We start from the raw sequence: 21093 nt of genomic DNA, 5'->3' as shown, positions 1-21093 counted from the left end.
GGAGGGGGAGGGGGAGGAAAGGACAGGAAACCAGATTTCTGAGTAGTTATATAGCTTTCAAGCAACTAGTAAGAGGTTGTGTTAGAATTCAATTCCTGGTTTAATTTTGAAGTCCAGCATCTTTTTTTCCCCTCTTCCATTCTGCCACATTAAGCAATATATGTAAGAATCAACCATTTCTGGGGCTCCTGGGTGGCTCAATAGGTGAAGAGTCTGACTTCAGCTCAGGTCATGATCTCACAGTTGGTGAGTTCCAGCCTGGGGTTGGGCTCTGTGCTGACAGCTCAGAGCCTGGAGCCTGCTTAGTATTTTGTGTGTGTGTCTCTCTCTCTGCCCCTCCCCCACTCACACTCTGCCTCTCAAAAATAAATAAACATTAAAAATTTTTTAAAGAATAAACCATTTGTATGGTGCCAACAAAATTTAATTGTTTAAGCCAGAAACACACACACACACACACACACACACACACACACACACACACACACTGGAGAAATTAGGTATCAGTTCACCACTCTCTTCACAAATACCATTTCCCACAAAATCATTATGAACCAAAAAGTCATCCAATTCCTAAAATATTGGAATAACTTTATCAACCATGAATAAAAGCATTTGTCAAATAAAAGCATTTGTCAATGCAGAATTTGGCCCTTAGAGGTAGAAAAGAAAGTTTTGGTCAGAACACCAGGATTGATAATAAAAATTCCCAGTCACTTTTAAAATTTTTAGCAGATTATGTGTTATGTTTTCTAATATGACTTTCCAGATAAAGTTTCAGGAAGAGATCTGAATAAAATGTTCTAGCAACTGTTTCTTTTTCTTTTTTTTTTTTTTGAATACTTCTTTTTTTGGCCAAAAAGAATTTTTCTTGTGCCTGACAAAATAAACAAAATGCAAACTAGACAAAGAATAAGGTACTTTAAAAGAATTAATGCATGCATGTATTTATTTTAGCTAATGCAAACATTTTCATAAAATCCAAAGTCTTCATGCTAGCTGCTTTAATTAGATCCTATGTGTGATCAGGTAGGTAAAAGATGAATGTGCTTTGCACAAGGAAGCAGAACACGAAGATCACATGGACTCTTCAGGACTCGATGCTCAGCTGCTTATTGTCTACAGCATTGTCATTGTCATACGCCAAAGTGCTGGTGTGGTCTGGGGGGCTGGCATCTTGCCAAATGGCATATCTTCACTGTGTAGGATGAAGGCTGGTCGTTGGTTTTCTTTTCTGCAGGTATCTTTGAGATACCTTCAATGATTACAGTATCCAAAGGGCAAACTGAACAAGTTAGACATCACATCAAAAAGGACAAATCATCTGTTTTCCAGTTGACTGTCATAATATTTACGTGACTTTAATCATAAGGATTTCTTTATCTGAACCACGTGGCATGGAAATATAATCACAAATTCTCTTCATTCAATACTAGTTTGTCAGAACCTATGGATGAATTTTTCTGTGTGGTTTACTGAACTGCATCTAATTATTCTGAGAAGGTTTCTCTTCTTTTTTTTTCTTCCCTCCTCATTATGGTTGGTCTGCAGGTTATCATGTTTCTATAAATTGTTTTAAAGCACCCATGTTCCCACTCCGTGCTGAAAATAAAGCATGAAATACAAAATATATTATACTTTTATAGCCAGTTTCCCCAATTCTCAAATTTCTCTACTATTTATTTCCATGAGGTTTTCTGTGGTAAGTGACAGAATTCCTCAATTTATAATATAGTCTTTTGTCGGTCATTCCACTGGTTGCCTTCATATAGAGCTCAACAAACACTTTCAGGCAGTTTGCCTTTGTTGCCACACCTTAAAAGGGGAGCAGAGATTTCAACCTCCAGATGTTTTGAATTCTCCAGCCAGCTGAACCTTGCAGATAAGGTACTCCAGTATCTCATTGTCCAGAAGACACACTCATTTCTCCTGATACAAATGTGTGCTCAGTATTTGTGAACAATCAGCAACATCATAGTTGGCAACTCCCTACAGGTCAGATGAAGGGGCAATTTTTTGTACCAGTAGCATGCCAATGGTGGCTGTCTCCCAGCTGCGAGAGAACTGGGATTTGTGCCATCTACAAATATAACCCTAACTTTGTCCTCAACATGATGACTTATGAGTTTGGGTTAGTAAGCAAGACATCTGCTTAAAATGTCAGTTGAATTGAATATATATATTTACTGAGCTAAATATGTGGCATTCTGGATAAATAAAATGCAATGGGGATACCTGCTCTTTGATAACTCATAGTCTTAAAATTTTAGTGGAGGCAAGGCAAAGTTACAACCTATTCAGCCCCAGAACAACAGCCTGTCCACAGAATTAGTGATGATGGATGATAAGCATAACAGTAACTAGTAATGATAATCACATATTGAAAAATTACTATGTACCAGATATGTTAAATTCTATGTACGTGTGATTTACTTCAATCCTCCTCCTCCCAAAAAACTTTGCACATTACTACTTCTATATTACAGTTGAAGAAATTAAAGCTCAGAGATACTAGCTGCATGAAAAACCTTGGCTATCCAGTGTAGCTGGAGCCTGACTACAGTGTCTACACCATCTCGTTTTTTATTCTGGACATAACTAGTCCTGAAACTGGCAATTATAATGTTGGCATTTTAATAAAGAAAGATATTTGGGGAAATATATTGGCTAGATTGCTCTTTTATAAAGGATATAGGAGTTATGTATATACATAAAATAAAAAATAGAAAGAAATGGAAATCAGGTAACTGACACAGTTATGGCATAATAGCAACCACATAAATAGGCACATATTATTAAGTTAACATCTAGATAAATTAGCATTTTAAGTATTTTATGTGAATTAATTCTTTTAAACCTACAGCAGCTCTATTATTCTCACTTGATAGTTAAGGAAATACCCTAGAAATTCAAGAAAAACTTTCTGAAAGGAAGTAATAACCAAGTAAAATTTGAAGCATAGTAATAATTAGATAAAAAAAAATTAGAATAAGTATGTATCAGGATAGGTTAGAATATGCTGCAGTGGTAAATATCTCAAAATTCTTAAGGGCTGAAAACAACACAGGATCATTGCTCCCTTATGTTTCATGTCCATCTCAGGACATTTTCCTTACTCAGGGACTGAAACTGACAGTCCATCATCTGGAATGTTGCTAGTTGCCATGACAGGAGGAAGAAAGATAGAAAATCATACATTTGCTCCATAATGGCTTATGCTTTGATGTGACACACATTGTTTATTCACTTTTCACTGGCCAAAACAAATCACGTGATTGTGGCTAACCTCAGTGGCGTAGGGAGTACAATCCTACCATGTACCCAGAGGAGAATATTTCAAAATAGTGGTGAATGGTACTAATGACTGCTACAGGGTAAAGACCAGAAGAGTGTTCCAGACAGAACCAAGAGGTAAGGCCTGATAATGTTCCATGTGGATGGGAAATTATAAACATTTGGTATTGCTAAATAAATTGTGAAGCAGGCATCTTTTTTGGCAATGGTAGATTGAAGCCAGGTTATAAAAGTCCTTTTTGCCACCCTTATAAGCTTGGACTTTATTCTGTAAGCCATAGGGAAACTTTTGGACTGTAAGAAGGGGAATGGTTGTCATATTTTGTTTTACATTGGTTATTGTGGCTTTAGTGCACTGAACAAATTTGAAGAAGTCAAGACTAGAAACAAGAAACTCAACTAGAACAGAATTAAAATGATCAGAGACAACCAAACTATGTTAGTGATAGTAGATGCAGAGAAGAGAAGATTAATAAATATTTAAGACATATAATTTCAGGGACTTGTTGATTAATTGAACATGGAAGGTAAGGGCAAGGAGAAGGCTAGCAGAGCTCTCAGATTTAAGATTTGGTAAATATGGATTCATTAAGTGACATGAAATATAAAAGGAGCAGGATTGAGGGTAAATTGTACTTTGAATATTAGTGGATTTCACAAGATTGTAAATGTCTAACAGGCATTTGTAAATATAAGTCTGAAATCTGGAGGAAAGATCATGGATAGGGATTTAGTTTTGGAAATCACCAGCATACAGGAGATAGTTAAGATCCTGAGAGTGGAGGACAGTCCAAAGAGAAGCTCTACCGTAAGAAAAGCAGTGGACCAGGGATAGAAGTCAGAAACTCCAACATTTTGAAGAGATACAGATCAGGCAGAGTTCATGAAAGAGAGAAAAAAGAATGGACAGAGGCAAAAACAGAGAGCCAAGAAAGAGAACTCAACAAAGTCTGATGCATCAGTCAGATCCAGAAAGATGAATGAAGTCTTAAAGTGCCGTTTGGAGTCGGAAATAATTAAGGTTATAAGATATACTTCTCCCAAACAGCTCTAGTGAGTATAACCGATATATGAAAATTTTCACATTTTTAATGTATATGATTTTAGGGGTTTGGGCATGTGTATATGCCTGGGAAGACATCGGTACCATCAAGGTAATATCTGTCACCTCTAAACTTATTTGTAACTCTTTATTTTATTGTTTTTTAATTTAAAAAAAACAACCTTGGAATGAGATTTACTCTACTAACAATTTTTTTTTCATGTTTATTTTTTTATTTTGAGAGAGTGAGGGCCCAGGAGTGAACCAGGAGGGGCAAAGAAAGAGGGAGAGAGAATCCCAGGTAGTCTCCGTGCTGACAGTGCAGAGCTGGAAGTGGGGCTCTATCTCATGAACTGTGAGATCATGACCAGAGCTGAAGTCAAGAGTGAGACATTTAACTGACTGAGCCATCCAGGGGCTTCTCTATTAACAAGTTTTAAAGTGCACATTACAGTACAATTCTATAGGCACTATGCTGTACAGCAATTGGTATAAAGTTTTAGTTATTCAAGATGGAGATCTATTGATACACTTGAACATAACTTATCAGTTGATTGGTTGGGGCACAGAGTAAAGTTCAGTGGATTGAAAAGTTATTGGGTAGTGCCAGAATTAAGACTGTGAAGTTTGACTGAAATGAGAAGGAATAATAAAGTAATACATCGATGGGGTCATAGAATCAGGAGAGTTCATAAAATTGAAGAATCTTGGGCATGTTTATATTTAAAAGTTGTGAGAAAAAAGATGGCAATATCAGGAATATAAAAGAGAGAAGACACAGAGCAAATAAATGGTCTCATTATTTCTCAAATAGTCAACAACTGTAATTTTGACAACTATACACTTTACCATGGAAGCTGAAAGGCAGACTTTAATTTTTTCAAGAAAAAAATGAATATATTACAAAGTAATAAAATCCTTATGAAGGCTGAATGGTTCAATGAGTTGAGCTACAGCTTTAGAGGCTGAAGGTTTTAATCATGACTGGATGATTGATTTTATTGCATAATTTGTGCAAGCTTTTTCAATTTCCATTGGCTAGGAGGCATGCAAAGTTCAGCTAACTCAAATCAAATTTACCTGTCTTGTTTTTCACATAGGTAATTTAAGGGTGAGCCAGACCCTGAATAACTAGGAAGAATTATTATATAGAATGTTTGCAATAAAAAATATTTTGCAAACAAAAAGTGCTGCATACACATTTCTCAAAAACATGTCATTTTACATGTAATTTCAAACTGCTTTACTGTATGCCCTATCTTGTTCTTGAAAGACTAGTTTTGAAAGAAAATTGATAATGGTAGAATTTCAGAGTGGAAAAGCATGGGTGTTATTTATAAGGGAGTCAGGGAAACCACAATCAAGAATTCCGTTGAAGGTATTTCAAACACCACAGGTTAGCAGATACCACCAAGCCCCAGGAAAACTTCTTTGTAGCCATCTGGTTCAGACTCACTTTCTGTTATCCCAATCAGTAGCTTGCCTTTTTGAAATGGGAGCAGCCCTCTTGCTCTTACTCAGTTTGCAACCAGACAAGCATTTGGCATATTATGTTTTGAGGACATGATATGTTCTGCAATGTAGAAGGAAACTGTTTTTTGCTGCTCTTCCATACTTTAGTTAACTTTCTAATTGAAAGTTACTGAGCATTGTTCATCCCTGTCTGGTTGACAGCCTGGCAAGCTTCCTCCCAAAGCTGTGGGAATATGGCCCCTCCTCCGCTTGCAACTCTAGCCTAATCTGAAACAGAATTTTCAAACTGCAGTCTTTTTAAAATTTCATATGAAATGCATTTTTTATTTATTATTTGTGGTGACTCTGAAAAGTGGTAGACTGAAAGAGATAGCGAGACAATGGGAAACAATATGGCAATGAAAAACTGATGTCTGCCGAAGGTATACAAAAAAAGGGGGACAGTTGAGCACCAAGTCTTTATCGTGCTTGACCCACACTTTGGGATGTAGCATCTATCACTGGGAGCTCTCTTCTGTGCTCTAGTCATCATTAGTGCTTTTCTGTTTTATTCCATGTCCTGGAAATTGTATCCCCATGTTGTACCCTGTACCGTTAGTTAACTGGCTGAGTCTTGAGCTATGACAAGCACCAGTCCTATAAAAGGCCTTGTGCTAATTATTACAGGAAAAGAATGATTAAAAAGTCAAGGCCCTTGTCCATATGCATGAATTGTTTCAATTTACTTTCTTCTTTGGTTTGTTGGTTGTGGTTACTTTTTAATTTGCTTTCTGTGGCGAGTTTTTATGTGGTTGACTAGCTGTAAAACAATTATTCTAAGTTGATTGGGCAGAGAGAGAAACGGAGAAATCATATAAGCCTCAGCTTTTATGTTTACCAAATGTAAAACAATCTCTACACTTGAAACTATATTTTCATTATGATATAAAACACTCTAACCAGTGTTAAAAGTATTAAATGAAATGCTGTAGAATAGCTATGTTTAAATATTAATGTTTGATCATTGAAACTTTGATACCCATTGCACACAAATCATATCATTTGAGTTCTAAAAGAAAAGATTTATTTTATTTTTTAAAAAATTTTTATTTATTTTTGAGAGAAAGAGACAGAGGGCAAATGGGGGAGGGGCAGAGAGTGAGAGGGAGACACAGAATCTGAAGCAGACCTCAGGCTCCAAGCTGAACTGTCAGCACAGAGCCTGATGCAGAGCTTGAACCCACAAACCATGAGATCATGACCTGAGCCACAGTTGGACACTTAACCAACTGAGAAACCCAGGTGCCTGTAAAGGAAAAGATTTAAAATAAAAGATTTATACTCCAGTGAATATGATGACCAGTCCATATTCAAATTGTCTCAATTGTTCTAGTAATTTTTCGCCTGTTTTATTTTTTAGTAATGTACTTTTTGGCTAATTAAAAAAATCTGGACTCCAATCACAGATTACACACCTTGTATTTAGTTGTCCTGTTTTTTAGAATTTTTTAGTGCAAAGCATTTTTCTACCTATGTTATACCTTTCATGAAATTGCCATTTTTGAAGAGTTTAGGGTAATTGTTTTGTGGAACGTGTCTGAATCTTATTCTCACGATTAGAGTCAGGTTAAGCCTTTTCAGTAAGAATACGACACAGGTTCTATTGTGCCCATCCCGTTGTATCACTCCAGCACATAACATATGCTAGTTTTGTGCTAAGTTTGGTCACTAGGTTAAGATTATGTCTACCAATTTTTTTTCTATTATTTTAAAAGTGTCCTCTTCCCTTTATAATTAATAAATAATGTATGGGATGATATTTTGATACTGTGTTAATATTATATTGAACACACTTTCAGCAGGACTTTCAGCATGCATTGATGACCCTTGTCTGAGCCACACTGGAGACTGCAAAACGGTAATTTCCTAATTTTATTTTCCTTCTACATTTATTAGCTGGCATCTTTTGTGAAGAAAAGATTCCCTCCTCCAATACCTCCATGTACTCGTGGATTTTTAAAATCCATTAAAATCCATTTGGCCCTTCATACTTGCTGCCTTGTTCTTTTGATGTGTACTTATGATTTTCTGGACACTACTTTGTTTTCTCACATAAGATGTTCCAGGCTCACTTTGTATGTTCTGTGTCTCTGAACTGGAATCAACCATTTCTCCAGGGAACACTGGTTCTGTTCAATAGTGAACATAGGTGTTTTAAAACCAAGATCTTGGTACTAAAATGTTCATTTCCTCTGGGTGAAATTGTTTCTGAGCCCCTTTGGTTGACTGAGATAGGAAATATATCTGAGATATAATATATTTATCTGAGATAAAAATATTATTATTTTCTTTCTTTTTTTTATATGAAATTTATTGTCAAATTGGTTTCCATACAACACCCAGTGCTCATCCCAACAGGTGCTCTCCTCAATGCCCATCACCTACTTTTGCATTGTTGGTGGGAATGCAAACTGGTGCAGCCACTCTGGAAAACAGTGTGGAGGTTCCTCAAAAAAATTAAAAATATTTTTAAAATCATAAGTTCATGATGACAACTCCACTAAAAATCCACACTTCAGGGCTTCTCCTTACCTTCCCCATTCCATATTTATACATTGCTTCTCCCACAATGAGAACCCTGAATCTTAAACCACCAATATATTTACTCATTTGTTTTATCCTACAGTACACACAAAAGAATAGTTTTAAGACTCAACAACAATCCTACTAAGTAATGTTCATGATATTATTGTTCTTTTTACCTTGAAAATATCTCATTAAGGGTATACAGTCAGAGAAATGCGTTCAAGAGTTATTTAAAAGTTGTGTTATCATTGTAATATAAAACTGAGCTCATTTGTTTCTCTTTGAATTAAATTTTAGTTTTTTTTCATTATTATTGATATAATTTTATTTTTGAAAATATGAAATATTTCCAGGGCTCAAAACTTCCACAACTATAAAAACGTTGTACTCAGAGAAGCCTCATGTACCTTCCAATTCCTGTCACCACTCCCTTCCTTCTCCTGCTGACCCCAGATAGGGAACCACATATATTCTTTTGATCTATCCTTTCTATTTTTTGTTTTTGTTTTTTGCTTTTATTTTTTTGGTCAAAATAAACAACTATAGGGGAGACTGGGTAGCTCAGTTGGTTAAGCGTCTGACTTTGGTTGAGGTCATGATCTCATGGTTTGTGGGTTTGAGCCCTGCTTTGGGTTCTGTGCTGACAGTGTGGAGTCTGATTGGAATTCTCTCTCTCTCTCTCTCTCTCTGTCCCTTCCCCACTCATGCTCTCTCTCTGAAAATAAACTTAAAAAATATATTTAAAAAAGAAAAAAATAAACAATTATGTATTTATGTAGGTGTAGATATATAAAAAACAGCACATTCTTTGGCACCTTGCTTTTTTCCACTCCATATTCATTCTCAGGGGTGATCCTCATTCTTTTTTATATAGCTCTACTGTAAAATAGTGCTGTATTGTGTCTGGGCATAGCAGGGTTTGTTCAACCAGCCCCTATGGATAGACTTGGGTGGTTTCCAATTTTTGCCATGACAAATAATAATTTACAACAGTGAAAACTTTTTTTTTTTTTCGTAATTATACCAGTATACCTTGGGGTAAATTCTTATAAGTCAGATTTCTGGGTCAAAAGGCATTTTGATAGATATTGCCAAACTCTTCTCCATAGGGGGTGAATGATTTTTTAAATTTCCACCAACAATGTTTGAGATTTTCTCCACAGTCTAGCCAAAAGAGTATGTCATTAAGCTTTTGAATTTTAGGTGTATATTTTTTCAAAAGTTTCTCAGGTAATTCTGATGTGCAGTTAGGTTGAGGGCCATTGGCTTGGATTGTCAGCAATTCTAAGAGACTGCAAAATGAAAGCAATGGTGATGGTAATAGTAAAGAGTATCACAAAAATAAACTGAGTAACTTCAAAGAAAAGGATTGGGAACAAGTCATAATAACTTCATCCAAATTTAATTTCTTTAGGGGCAAGAATTAAACACTGTGTGATACTTGGATTAAAAAAAATATATCCCATGCCCTCCTTAAAAAAGGTTTTGCCTGTTTGACATAATTTTATATACTTTACCGGTACATCAATGTCCCATCTGGGTTGACGTCTGTTTAGGCATCAGTAGGGAACGTTTTTAGGGTACATGGCATCCTAGATGACTCATTCAAGTTAATATTCATCCAAACACTACCATGAAATGAACTGATAGAACCTAGGTACAATATTTTATAGGTTCTAAGCCAGTCTTTTTTTTCTTTAATATTTCTATAATCAGTCTACATCTTATAGCTGACAATATATCAAAAATAAATTGGCATCTCTTCTCTCTCTTAAAGAACAACTTCTAGTAACTTTAACACAGAGTTTTAGAAATAAAAGGGTAATTAATTGAAAGGAATCAAAGTGGCATTCTAGGAAAATTGTATGCATGTTTTCTTAGTGATCTTGGGCACACACATAACTAATCAGAGTAGAGAATAATGTGGTTTGGGTCAGTTTTCAATGTCTCTGCCCTAAGCCCTGTGGAAGTCTTGGTCCTTTCATTCTTTTGCCTCAGTGGTTCATCATCCTTCAGTATTCTCTTTACTCTCAAGCTGGTCTCTGACAACTGGCTATAGGGCTTTTGGGGCTCCTTCCCTTTGCTCCAGAGTCTAGTTATTTATAAAAAACAGGGTTGACTGCCTCTATTCTGAAAAAACTTTCTCTGTCACAGCTACCATTGCATTATTTTCTCTGTCAGATACTCTTTACCCATATACAGGGCCACCTGTACCCTAAGGCCAGCAACAGTTTTCCTAGTTCATGAAGGATTCCAGCTTCAGTTGACCTGCCAAATCAGTTAGGTACCCCCCTACCCCCCCATATCTCCCTAGTTGAGCTGATCAACCAGGACTGCTGCTAGACTGCATGGTCCCCACACAATGACCATGTGCCATGCCTGGCCTCACCGTGGACACTCATTTTGGTCCAGGGCCCAGTCTGTCTAACATTATTAACAGTCTGGGTGATAGGAAGACTCATTGCCAGCCGGGTCAAAACCCTCGGGTAAGCAAGTTATATTCTTTACATGGTTTCAAAAAGGAAGAGAGAGGGGGCGCCTGGGTGGTGCAGTCGGTTAAGCGCCCGACTTCAGCCAGGTCACGATCTTGCGGTCCGTGAGTTTGAGCCCCGCGTCAGGCTCTGGGCTGATGGCTCGGAGCCTGGAGCCTGTTTCCGATTCTGTGTCTCCCTCTCTCTCTGCCCCTCCCCCGTTCATGCTCTGTCTCTCTCTGTCCCAAAAATAAATTAAAAAAAAAAAACGTTGAAAAAAAAATTAAAAAGGAAGAGAGAGTTTCTTGACAGGTTTCAACTACAAAGACTTCATCCTAAGAAAAATCAGAATGCCTTTTAATTGCACTTTTAAATTCCCTTCGTTCCTGCTGAACGAAGATGAGAGCCAAGCAGCTTGGAATAAAGCCCCTCAGAATTTGGAATTAACCTCTTTTCACCAACAATTTTTCTATGACATATTTTTAAAGTATGCTTTGCAATAGTTGTTTTTGTTTTTTTTTTTTTTGTTTTTTTTTTTTTGTCTCTGTTGGTTCTTTTTGAAGGTACCATCATAGCAGTAGCCCAAAGTATTTGGAATATGATTAGTGAGCTATTGGAAAAAACTGTTTATGATGGTATCTAGAAAAACGAAAATGCCACTTACAGTTTTAGATGTTAATTGAAAATTTTGTTTGACTTTCAAATTGTCAATCCTACTCATTTCATAATTAACAGCAACTCAATGTCTAACTTGAATGCAAAAATTTTCTGAATTGACTCAGCCATATTTATGAGATTCTTATGTTGTTGGTTTCTTAACTGTTAAGGAGATAAAAACGTTCCTTTGTATGTGGATTCCCTTTAGAGCCTGGCTCTTTCTCTCTGATGGTCATAGAGATACAAAATGAAGTAAGAAATGGTCCCCGTTGTCATGCAGCTCAATCTAACAGGCAAGTCCATGTATAAATACATATGCATGGCAGATTAAAGGGGCAGAACAAAAAAGAGATCACAAAGGAAGAGCAACTTCCAGAAGAGTGAAAGGGGAAGCTTTCCTGGAGTGGGTGACAGGTGAGAAAGACTTAAGAGGTGCCTGGGTGGCTCAATCAGTTAAGCATCCGACTCTTGATTTCAGCTCAGGTCATGATCTCACAGTTTGTGAATGCGAACCCCAAATTGGGCTCTGTGCTGAGAGCTCAGAGCCTGGAGCCTGCTTTGGATTCTGTGTCTCCCTCTCTCTGCCCCACCCTCACTTGCACTCTGTCTCTGTCTCTCAAAAATGAATAAATGTTAAAAAAAAAAAAAAAAAAAAAAAAAAGAAAGAAAGACTTAAACCTGAATAGGAATTGCCCAAGTAAAGCTGGGAAGTTTATGGAAGACAGGCTGAAAAAACATTTCAGGTAGAGGAGGGAAATGTAGAAAGGACACAGGTAGAAAAAACACTTGTGTTAAGAAGATGCTGGAAAGTAAACTGTAAGGCATGGAAGAGAAAGTAAGGAAAGCAGAAATCCCTGAACACAATTCTGTAAAGCAAGAACCGTACCAATGTCTACTGAAGCTTTATTATATGCCAGTTCCTTTCCAATCAGGAAGGTAATTGTTAACTTCTTGAGGGTGGTATGCAGGTGAAGTCAAGATCATGTATAGGGAAGCTGGTTAAAAGGTTGTTGTAAGGAGTCAGACAAGCTCTGATCAGTACAGAGATTAGGGCTGCCACATTTTAATCTATTTTTGTACTATAGCTCTTGATAGTTAAAACTGACCAATTCTTGAGTTGCTATACTTCAGTTTTGTTTTTTATTTCTTCTTATAGCAGTATCTCTAATAAGCTATTGTAGCTTCACACTTGTGTGCAAGAAAGCTAAATGCAAAATATGCAAAAACCAAAAGAAAATCCAACTGTGGGTATGAAAAAGATACATTGGGTAGGTATCAGAGGAGGCAATGTGTACAAATGCAAATATAATTGTTTCAATAGATGATATAAAAGACATTTCAATAGCAATTATGCTAAGGATTGTGTCAGAAAGAAAACATGACTTGGGATGTACAAAAGAATTTTGCAGGCACTTTTAAGTAAATAAGAATAAGGGCAGAGATATAGGAATGGTTGAAAATCAATCTGGTTTGTGCTCGCTTCGGCAGCACATATACTAAAATTGGAACGATACAGAGAAGATTAGCATGGCCCCTGCGCAAGGATGACACGCAAATTCGTGAAGCGTTCCATATTTTATATGTTTTCACTCTTATGTGGATCCTGAGAAACTTAACAGAAACCCATGGGGGAGGGGAAGGAAAAAAAAAAAGAGGTTAGAGTGGGAGAGAGCCAAAGCATAAGAGACTCTTAAAAACTGAGAACTGAGGGTTGATGGGGGTGGGAGGGAGGGAAGGGTGGGTGATGGGTATTGAGGAGGGCACCTTTTGGGATGAGCACTGGGTGATGTATGGAAACCAATTTGACAATAAATTTCATATATTGAAAAAAAAAAAAAAAAGAAAATCAATCTGGTTTGAGCTGAAGATGCAGTTTGGGTTGAATAGATTTTTTTTTTTTTTTTTCCTGGTTCCAAATGGTTGGGAAATGAAGAAGTTGAATAAACCTGCATTGTCCGAATGGGAGGGCAAGAAGAACTATAAATCTCTGCAAGCAAAAGAAAACCCAATTCTATCTAGCTTAAAAACAAAGGAGATTTATTAACTAATGCAATTGAAAAGTACAGATTTCAGGCATAATCTGACTCTGACGCTGTGATATTATGAGAGTTCTGGATGATTTTCTCCATTTTCTCTCTCTAGGCATCAAGCTCATTTTAGGCTGGCTTCCATTATGGTTTATAATCTCCCAGGGCCACATGCTTCCTCATTTATTTCTGGGGTAGGGGAAAGAACTTCTTGAGCAGTCACAGACTTAAAGTCCTGAACTTCATTTCTATCAAGACATGTGCCTACCCTTGAACCACTGGCTATAATCAGGGGATAGTCAGATGCAGATTGGCTTGGGCTAGGCTCTGCACCCACCACTGAACCAATAGCTCTGACAAGGAGATGTCTTTACTTAAGTTGGCTCACATCAATTAGGGTTGACTCCTGGTATTCTTGGTTAGATTTCTCAGCCAAGGGGGGTCAATGGGGACTGGAATCCAGCCCACTATCTGCTTTCCAAGCTTTGCACTCTGGCATTGGGCTATATTTCCTGGAAGAAGGATAGTCTTTTTATAATTCTCACAAAAGCACAGTTATGTGTACTAATAAATCTGAGTCCAACATCCATTACAACTTACATTTTTCCAATTTACATAGAGAGGTGCCTATGGATTAGCGGTAGCCATCACCCTGAAGTTGAGGGATCAATCCCAATTATTTTTGTATCTTGTTTATTTGCTTCTTCAGATCCAGGCTCTACCCTGCCATTTCTCCAAGAGTCTGACCTGCATTAATAGACTCCCTTAACCTCTGATGCCAGTTATGGAGCTCAAGGATGAGTTCACTGTGGGTAGGCTGCATCTGTCTACTGTAGGCCAAGCTCTTGCCAACAGCCTTTTCCACATGGTCTCTCCGTCTCTGCCCTCTGTCACTAAGTTCTAGTAACTGCTTGCACCTCTTGGCACTTCAGACCCAGGATGATATCAGTCCCTCCTATGAGGAGTGGAGAGAGGAAGGGCAGAAATTTATTAATAGTAAAAATAATAATAATAATAATAATAATAATAATTGCCTGCAAGTCAAAATGAAAGGAAAGAAAGGAAAGGATAGGCTTGGTGGAGAGTGACTGACTGTTCTGCCTCCTCACCACAACAGACCAAGAGCAAATCCCACTATAAATGCTTCAGGTCCCCATGCTAAAGGTTTCTGGGCTTAATTATGTGAGTCTACCTTAAATCAGGATGATGAATTAGGACACTTCTTTGCTTCATTCAACTCTTATGATTTATTCATTCAGTGTCATTTCTTGTATAACCAAATGTCCTAATTTCTAATGTGGGAGAAGTAGAATAGTAAAATGTATTTTCTGCTTTAGGACCACCCTACAATGTACAAAGGTATTCATATGCAGCTTAAACAAAGAGAATTTGTCCTATTTTCTATCACCTATCTAATGTTCCTATAAACACCTCACCCCCACTGTACTCCTCTGGGTGGCAAGGAAAGAGACAAGTATTGTCAGCTAATGGTTTCTCTGCCTCCTCTAGTTTATAGTCTGTTTAGATTTCAGATCTCTTTTTGAGGTAAATATTCCTATGAGTTCTAAGTTTGAGTCCTTATTATGGTGGCTTCTCTCTTTCTTTTCTTCCTTCCCAAGATGGTGTCTGTTTATCCTTATGATTTCCCTTGATATTGGGAGGAGGAGTCACTTGGTCTCATGTTGGTCTTTTGCTGGTTTCTGCCATGAGATGGCTTGTCCAATCCTTGGGTCTACCCAGCTCAGGTGTGCTTTGCCAGGTCATGTTTCTGAGAATAAGGCTGAAATTTGTTGCTGAAGTAAGTTAGCAGTGAGGGAATTCAGGATCCATTTATGACTGAACACATACTCTTTTCAGTGTACATTTGTGGTTTTATGAAATTCCTAGCGGCTAGCATTCAGCCTGACCAGAGTGGTATTGGATAAATTTTTGTACTTTGGTATTATTAATCATAATTTTCTTGTAGTATTTCCAATGAAAAGTCAAATTTTTTAAAACTTACATATTGCATAGTAGGTGTTTAATAATCTTCGTTTCTACTCTGCCTCCCAATCTTTATAGTTATTAACTGTTGAACAATTAACAAAATATTTTCTCACTTCAAACCTGCCAAGTCATAACATAGGTATCCTATCACACAAATTAAATGCACATTGTTTTACGAATAGTGTTAATACCAGCAGAAAGGCAGTAAAAAATCCTCCAAGAATTAATGAAATCCATCTATAAACTATCAGTTTGTTAAAACATAAATTCCTTGATTAGTTTTAGCATTATATTTCATATGTGTTTGTGTTTTAATTTTGTATTATTCTTTAAACACCAATATAGAACAATTCAAAGAAATTTTACTCTTGATTGCTCCAGACAAAACCCGGTTGTTTTCTCCCAATTCCCTTATTGCCTGTAATTATATAATCACATAAAATACCTATAAATATGTGTTGCACAGTTACAGTAATACGGTATATACACTTTTAAGCCCCCATTTCTCTTAATATTAAGCTTTATTTTTTATACTGCTAAAGTTATATGTACAAGTTTATTAATGATACAATATTTCATCAATAAGACATTCTCTCATGGGATATTTAGGTCATTTCTTACTTTTTTATGATTATACATAGTATTACAATGACCATTTTTATGAATATGATAGAGATTATTCCCTTCCTGACTAATTTATTAGAACTTAGGTTCCCAAGAATTGCTCACTAAATTACAGAGAATGAAAGCTGGCTAGTTTTGATTTGTATCCCTGGGCTGTTCTCCAAAAGGACTGCATCTACACCAATGCCTGCAGGGTCCTGCTTTCCCAAGGTGGCCTCTGTTAGCAATAGTTCAAGTTTCATGAGCATGAAAGAAAAAGTTTCATGGGCAATTTTTTCTTCTGGCATGACTAGGTCTTCTCTTATCAGGAGTCTTCCTTTTCAATTCTAAGTAAGATTTAAAATCTGGTTTCTTCTGCAGCTAGTAGAATTCTTTTTTTTTTTCTTTCTCTTTTTACTTTAAGCATCTTTTGTTTTCAAACATAGCAAAGAAGATTAAAGTACTTGCCATGCCAAATAAAGGTTTTTTTTTTTAATGTGCGATATATCTGAAAGTAATAAGCAAAACTTACTGAGCAATTACTCTGTCCTAAGCACTTTATGTATTAATTCATTGAACCTTCATAACTATTCCACATTATTCCCATTCTATGGACCAGATCGCAAAAACTGAACAGTTACATAATTTGTTCTCTGTCAAATACCTAGTAAGTGGTGGAGCAGAAACAGCAACTCAGTAACTTTGATTTCAGAGTAAACACCCTAAATCACTATGCTGTTCTGAAATCACAGCAGAAACTGTCTACAAAGTAGCAGTTCCACAGAAGACATCTTCTTTTCTTAGGAATTTAGATGAGATTGAAAATTGGCCAGAAAAAATAGTCCTTTTTAAATAAAGCTTTCCTCCTATTTATCCCACATCCTTCCCTGATATATATATACAAGGACAGAATAGGGAGGGATATATAAAACACAGAAAGGACATTAATCTTCCTTACCTTCATACTTTTCACTAATAAAAATTACCAAATAAAATATTAAAACAATTTTTCTGTCAACAATTTGTGAGCCAAACTCTAATCATATTCTTCAGTGGAGCCTAAAATCAACATGTGATACGTACAAAAACAATTTCTTTTGCTGCAACCTTTTCCTGAAGTCCAAAAAGAAGTTTACAAATACTAGACCCAAGAAGGTTGCAAATGATCTATTTCTTGAAATCACAGTTCATTTTGTTCATTACTTACATGTTCTTTGAGGTTGTTACTTAGAATATAGTTGACCTCAAAGAGTTAAGTACTTTTGTAGATTAACATCTGATTCTGTTTTTACCATTACATCTGACCAATTTTCTTTTGTGTGTAAAATATGAAGCATTCTTGTACTACAAAGGTAGGTACAAAACACAAAGAAAACAAGAACAAAAAATAGCTTAAAGAGGAAAATCATCCACGATAAAAATTATACTTTGCATTTTTAACTTAAAATGCATTTTCTTATTTATGTTATGTTCAGCTCAATACTAGAAGCTACTTTATTTATTTATTTATTTATTTATTTAATTTATTTATTTAAAATTTGTTTGTTTATATTGAGAGAGTTGGGGAGAGGGACAGAAAGACAGAATCCCAAGCAGGCTCTGCACTGTCAGCAGTGCAAGTCTGACATGGGGCTCGAACTCATGAACTATAAGATCATGACCCGAGCTGAAATCAAGAGTCAGATGCTTAACTGACTGAGTCACCCAGGCGCCCATAGAAGGTACTTCTAGACAGATATTAGTCTATCTCATTCATTTTACAGATGAATAAACTGAGGCACAAAAAGTCAAGCTATGAACCTTAAATGAATCACTCTTTTCAGTGCTCTATCACTAGGGCAATCCAGTTAGAAAGACCAAGTAATAGCTAATGGGCACTTCTTAGCATATACCCCGACATACCTGATGATTGCAACATAAGATATATAAAAACATGTTTCAGGAAAATTTTAGGTCTAACACAGATATTCTGTTATATAGTTGCTGTCTTGGGCTGTCCAAATCTGCAATTTGGCAGCTGTAGCCAATTTGCTGAAGAATCATATCTCTGGCATCTCTCGTTTTCTCATCCAGGTGGCAAAATGATAGCCTACTTCTATGAATCTACTCATTTAGTTTGCTAGTATCTAATTAGAGAAGAAATGAACTGTTCTTTCTCTCACATCAGAAGTGAACTGACCAGCTCGTGGATCCTTCAACCAGGTGAGCTCTCAGTGGTGCTTGGCTGGCCTTTCTTAACTGAGTCAGCATGTCTGTAGGAGTTGACTTTCACTGGGGCCTTTCAGGAATAGGGTTGTTTGAAAAGTTGGCCTCAAGATCAATGGAGGAAAATGCTAGGGATTCTAGCTGCTAGTGGAGTTACTGGCAAGCTATGGCTAATGAGACGTGGGTTTTGTTGTTGTTGTTGTTTTGTTATTGCTTTAAATTTTTGCTTTCTTTCCAGCCCAGTTTGGCTAAATTTTTGTAGACCCAGCCTCAATATCTCTTATGAAGGCTCTATTGTGTATTCTGGCAAAGTTGTATTTTATGCTTAACTTTCTTTGTGCTTAGTTAAATGGTTGGGCCAGTAAATCATTTAACTAAGGATCATTTTTATCATGATTCTATTGTATTTATTAGAGCCTGGCTTCTTGCTTAACATAATGACTTGACACTTTGGTCTAGACAGCTGGGCTGAGGGTGAATGTGAAATAAGCATTATAGCTGAATGGTTTTGAAAGAGGAAAAGTGACTTGCTTATGAAAATGACACATGTATACTTGATATAGGTATTGACTAGGATAAACGTCTAATTAAATTCATTCTAGCTCTTTGGTTCTTTTTATTATATATAGCTGAATGAGTACTCAAATCTATGTTTTCTGGCACTAATTTCTTTGTGTTTGTACATTTTCTTCTTGTCTAATAGATGTAAAGAGCAGGACTTTTAAATTCTGTCCCATGTATTTTCATAAGACACATTTTTAAGTTGCATATCATTATTCAATACATGTCCTCATTCATCTTGAGCCAATGAAGGATTTCTGCTTTCTTACACCTATAGATTCTGTTATGTGTGCCTAAATGATAAAAAGTTGATCATTCAGAATTACTTCAGTATATGTGCTGCCGAAGCAAGCACAGATTCAGAATTACTTCAATTGCATGTGATTTGATTAATGATGTCAACATGACTTTATATATCTAAATAGTAGAGCTAAAGTTTTTTTTGTTATTTTGTTCTTATAGAGGCTACATTTTAAGTTTGAAAATATTCAGTGGTATCATATTTTGTATTTAAAGAAAATAATGCTTTCAAATATATCTATGATGGTAATAGAAGGAAAATATCCTTATCAGATAGAGACGCATATTGAAGTATTTAAAAGAGAAAAAAAAATTTGCTATCTGGATTTGCATTTAGATACTCAAGTAAAAAAAGAGTTAGGTGAAGATGAAAAAAGAATTGGCAAAATGTTGGTAATTGTTGAAGGCAGGTGGTGAATGCATGCACTTGTTTCATTATATTATGCTTTTTCTGTTGTTTTTTTTGATGTTTGAAGTTTTCCAGGATAAAGAACCATGTTTACCACTTCCAGGTACATTCTGCTTCTGCCTCTTGACTCAGTGAATCATATATTTTCACTGTTAACTGAAGAAATCTGTCATCTTATCGGTCTCGTGCCTTTAAAACCTTAATTTATTTCTCGAATACTTCCCTGGACTTGAAGTAAGAAGTAGAAACATACACCTTGAAGTCAGACTACTTTGAATCTTCATTCCACTACTCCTGACGGTATAACCTTAAGACAATTAACCTCCCTTCATCTCAAAGTCTTCATCTGTAGAATGGGGATAATATTTTCATCACTTGGCTATAGAAATTAAATGAGATTGGTACCTAACATTAAATGCTATAGATTCTTAATATTTAGTAAATGATAATTTTTAAAGGTTATTTTTTTATTTTTTTATGTTTAATGTTTATTTATTTTTGAGAAAGAGAAGACAGAGACAGAGAGAGACAGAGAGAGAAAGCAGGGGAGGGACAGAGAGAAGAGAGAGAATCCCAAGCAGGTTCTGTGCTGTCAGCATTAAGTCCTACATGGGGCCTGATCCCACGAACTGTGAGATGATGACCTGAGCCGAAATCAAGAGTCAGACTTTTAACTGGCTGAGCCACCTAGGTGCCCCAAATGATAATTTTTAATAACAGATCGTGAATGGATGTTAGTAATACCACTAGTAATTGCTGTGGTTGTTAATATTACCTCGGAGTTAGTTGTAGGAACCTAAGGTCCACTGAAAAGGGCTTACTTCAAGGTAATTTATAATAGCAATCTGTCCTCTGATGTATTTTATTTTCTTTCAAAACCTTTCAGCTCAGCAGTGCAGTGGATTGCCTCAATACCCTATGGAGATTTTGGTGGAGAAATATGCATCCACCTATTCAATGCTACCTGCTTTCTGAAGCCCCTCTGAACTCCTCCAGGAAGCATTAGAATTTCCCATTGTATTCTCTTAGTCCTTTGCTTATGTATGAAAGCACTTGCCCAACATTACTATAAGTATTTAATTTAGGGGTCTGACTCCCAGAGTTCAGCACCTTGTGAACTTTATATTTCCACAGTTTTAATTCCATGCCCCCCCTTTCTCCCAGTGCTATCCCCGACACATATTAGCTGCTTAAAACATACATAGGATTTCCTGCCTGAATAAATAAATGACTCTTCTTATTTACTAACAGTTTCTCTTATTTTTTTTTTGACAGCTCTATGAGGCCTAAATGAAGATCAAAGTCCATAGCTATTTCTTATGTTCCATTTACATCACTTAATATTTATGTTTTATGATAGTCTGTGGGTGATTCTTACATTTCTGGGAAAGCTATGTTGCCATTACACAAACTTGAACAATTGAAAAACATACCATTTAATTTTCTTCCACCTGTGTTAAAAAACATTTAGAGGCAAGGGGCGCCTGGGTGGCTCAGTCG

General features: G+C 36.4%; 1 long non-coding RNA gene and 1 other non-coding gene across 5 annotated transcripts in view; one reads left to right on the top strand and one right to left on the bottom strand.

Moving 5' to 3' along the window:
* Positions 1 to 21093, bottom strand: part of LOC102962755 — a 260546-nt gene that overhangs the window by 141937 nt on the left and 97516 nt on the right. The window lies entirely within an intron of this gene.
* On the top strand, positions 12975 to 13081 carry LOC122238992. The gene has a single exon (XR_006218113.1). It is a non-coding gene; the product is annotated as a U6 spliceosomal RNA (small nuclear RNA).

This window comes from Panthera tigris, chromosome B2 (assembly GCF_018350195.1).
Source record: "Panthera tigris isolate Pti1 chromosome B2, P.tigris_Pti1_mat1.1, whole genome shotgun sequence".
In the NCBI taxonomy this organism is placed as follows: Eukaryota; Metazoa; Chordata; class Mammalia; order Carnivora; family Felidae; genus Panthera; species Panthera tigris.
The sequence above is the reverse complement of the archived record's forward strand: the minus strand, read 5'-3'. Positions and strand labels throughout refer to the sequence as shown.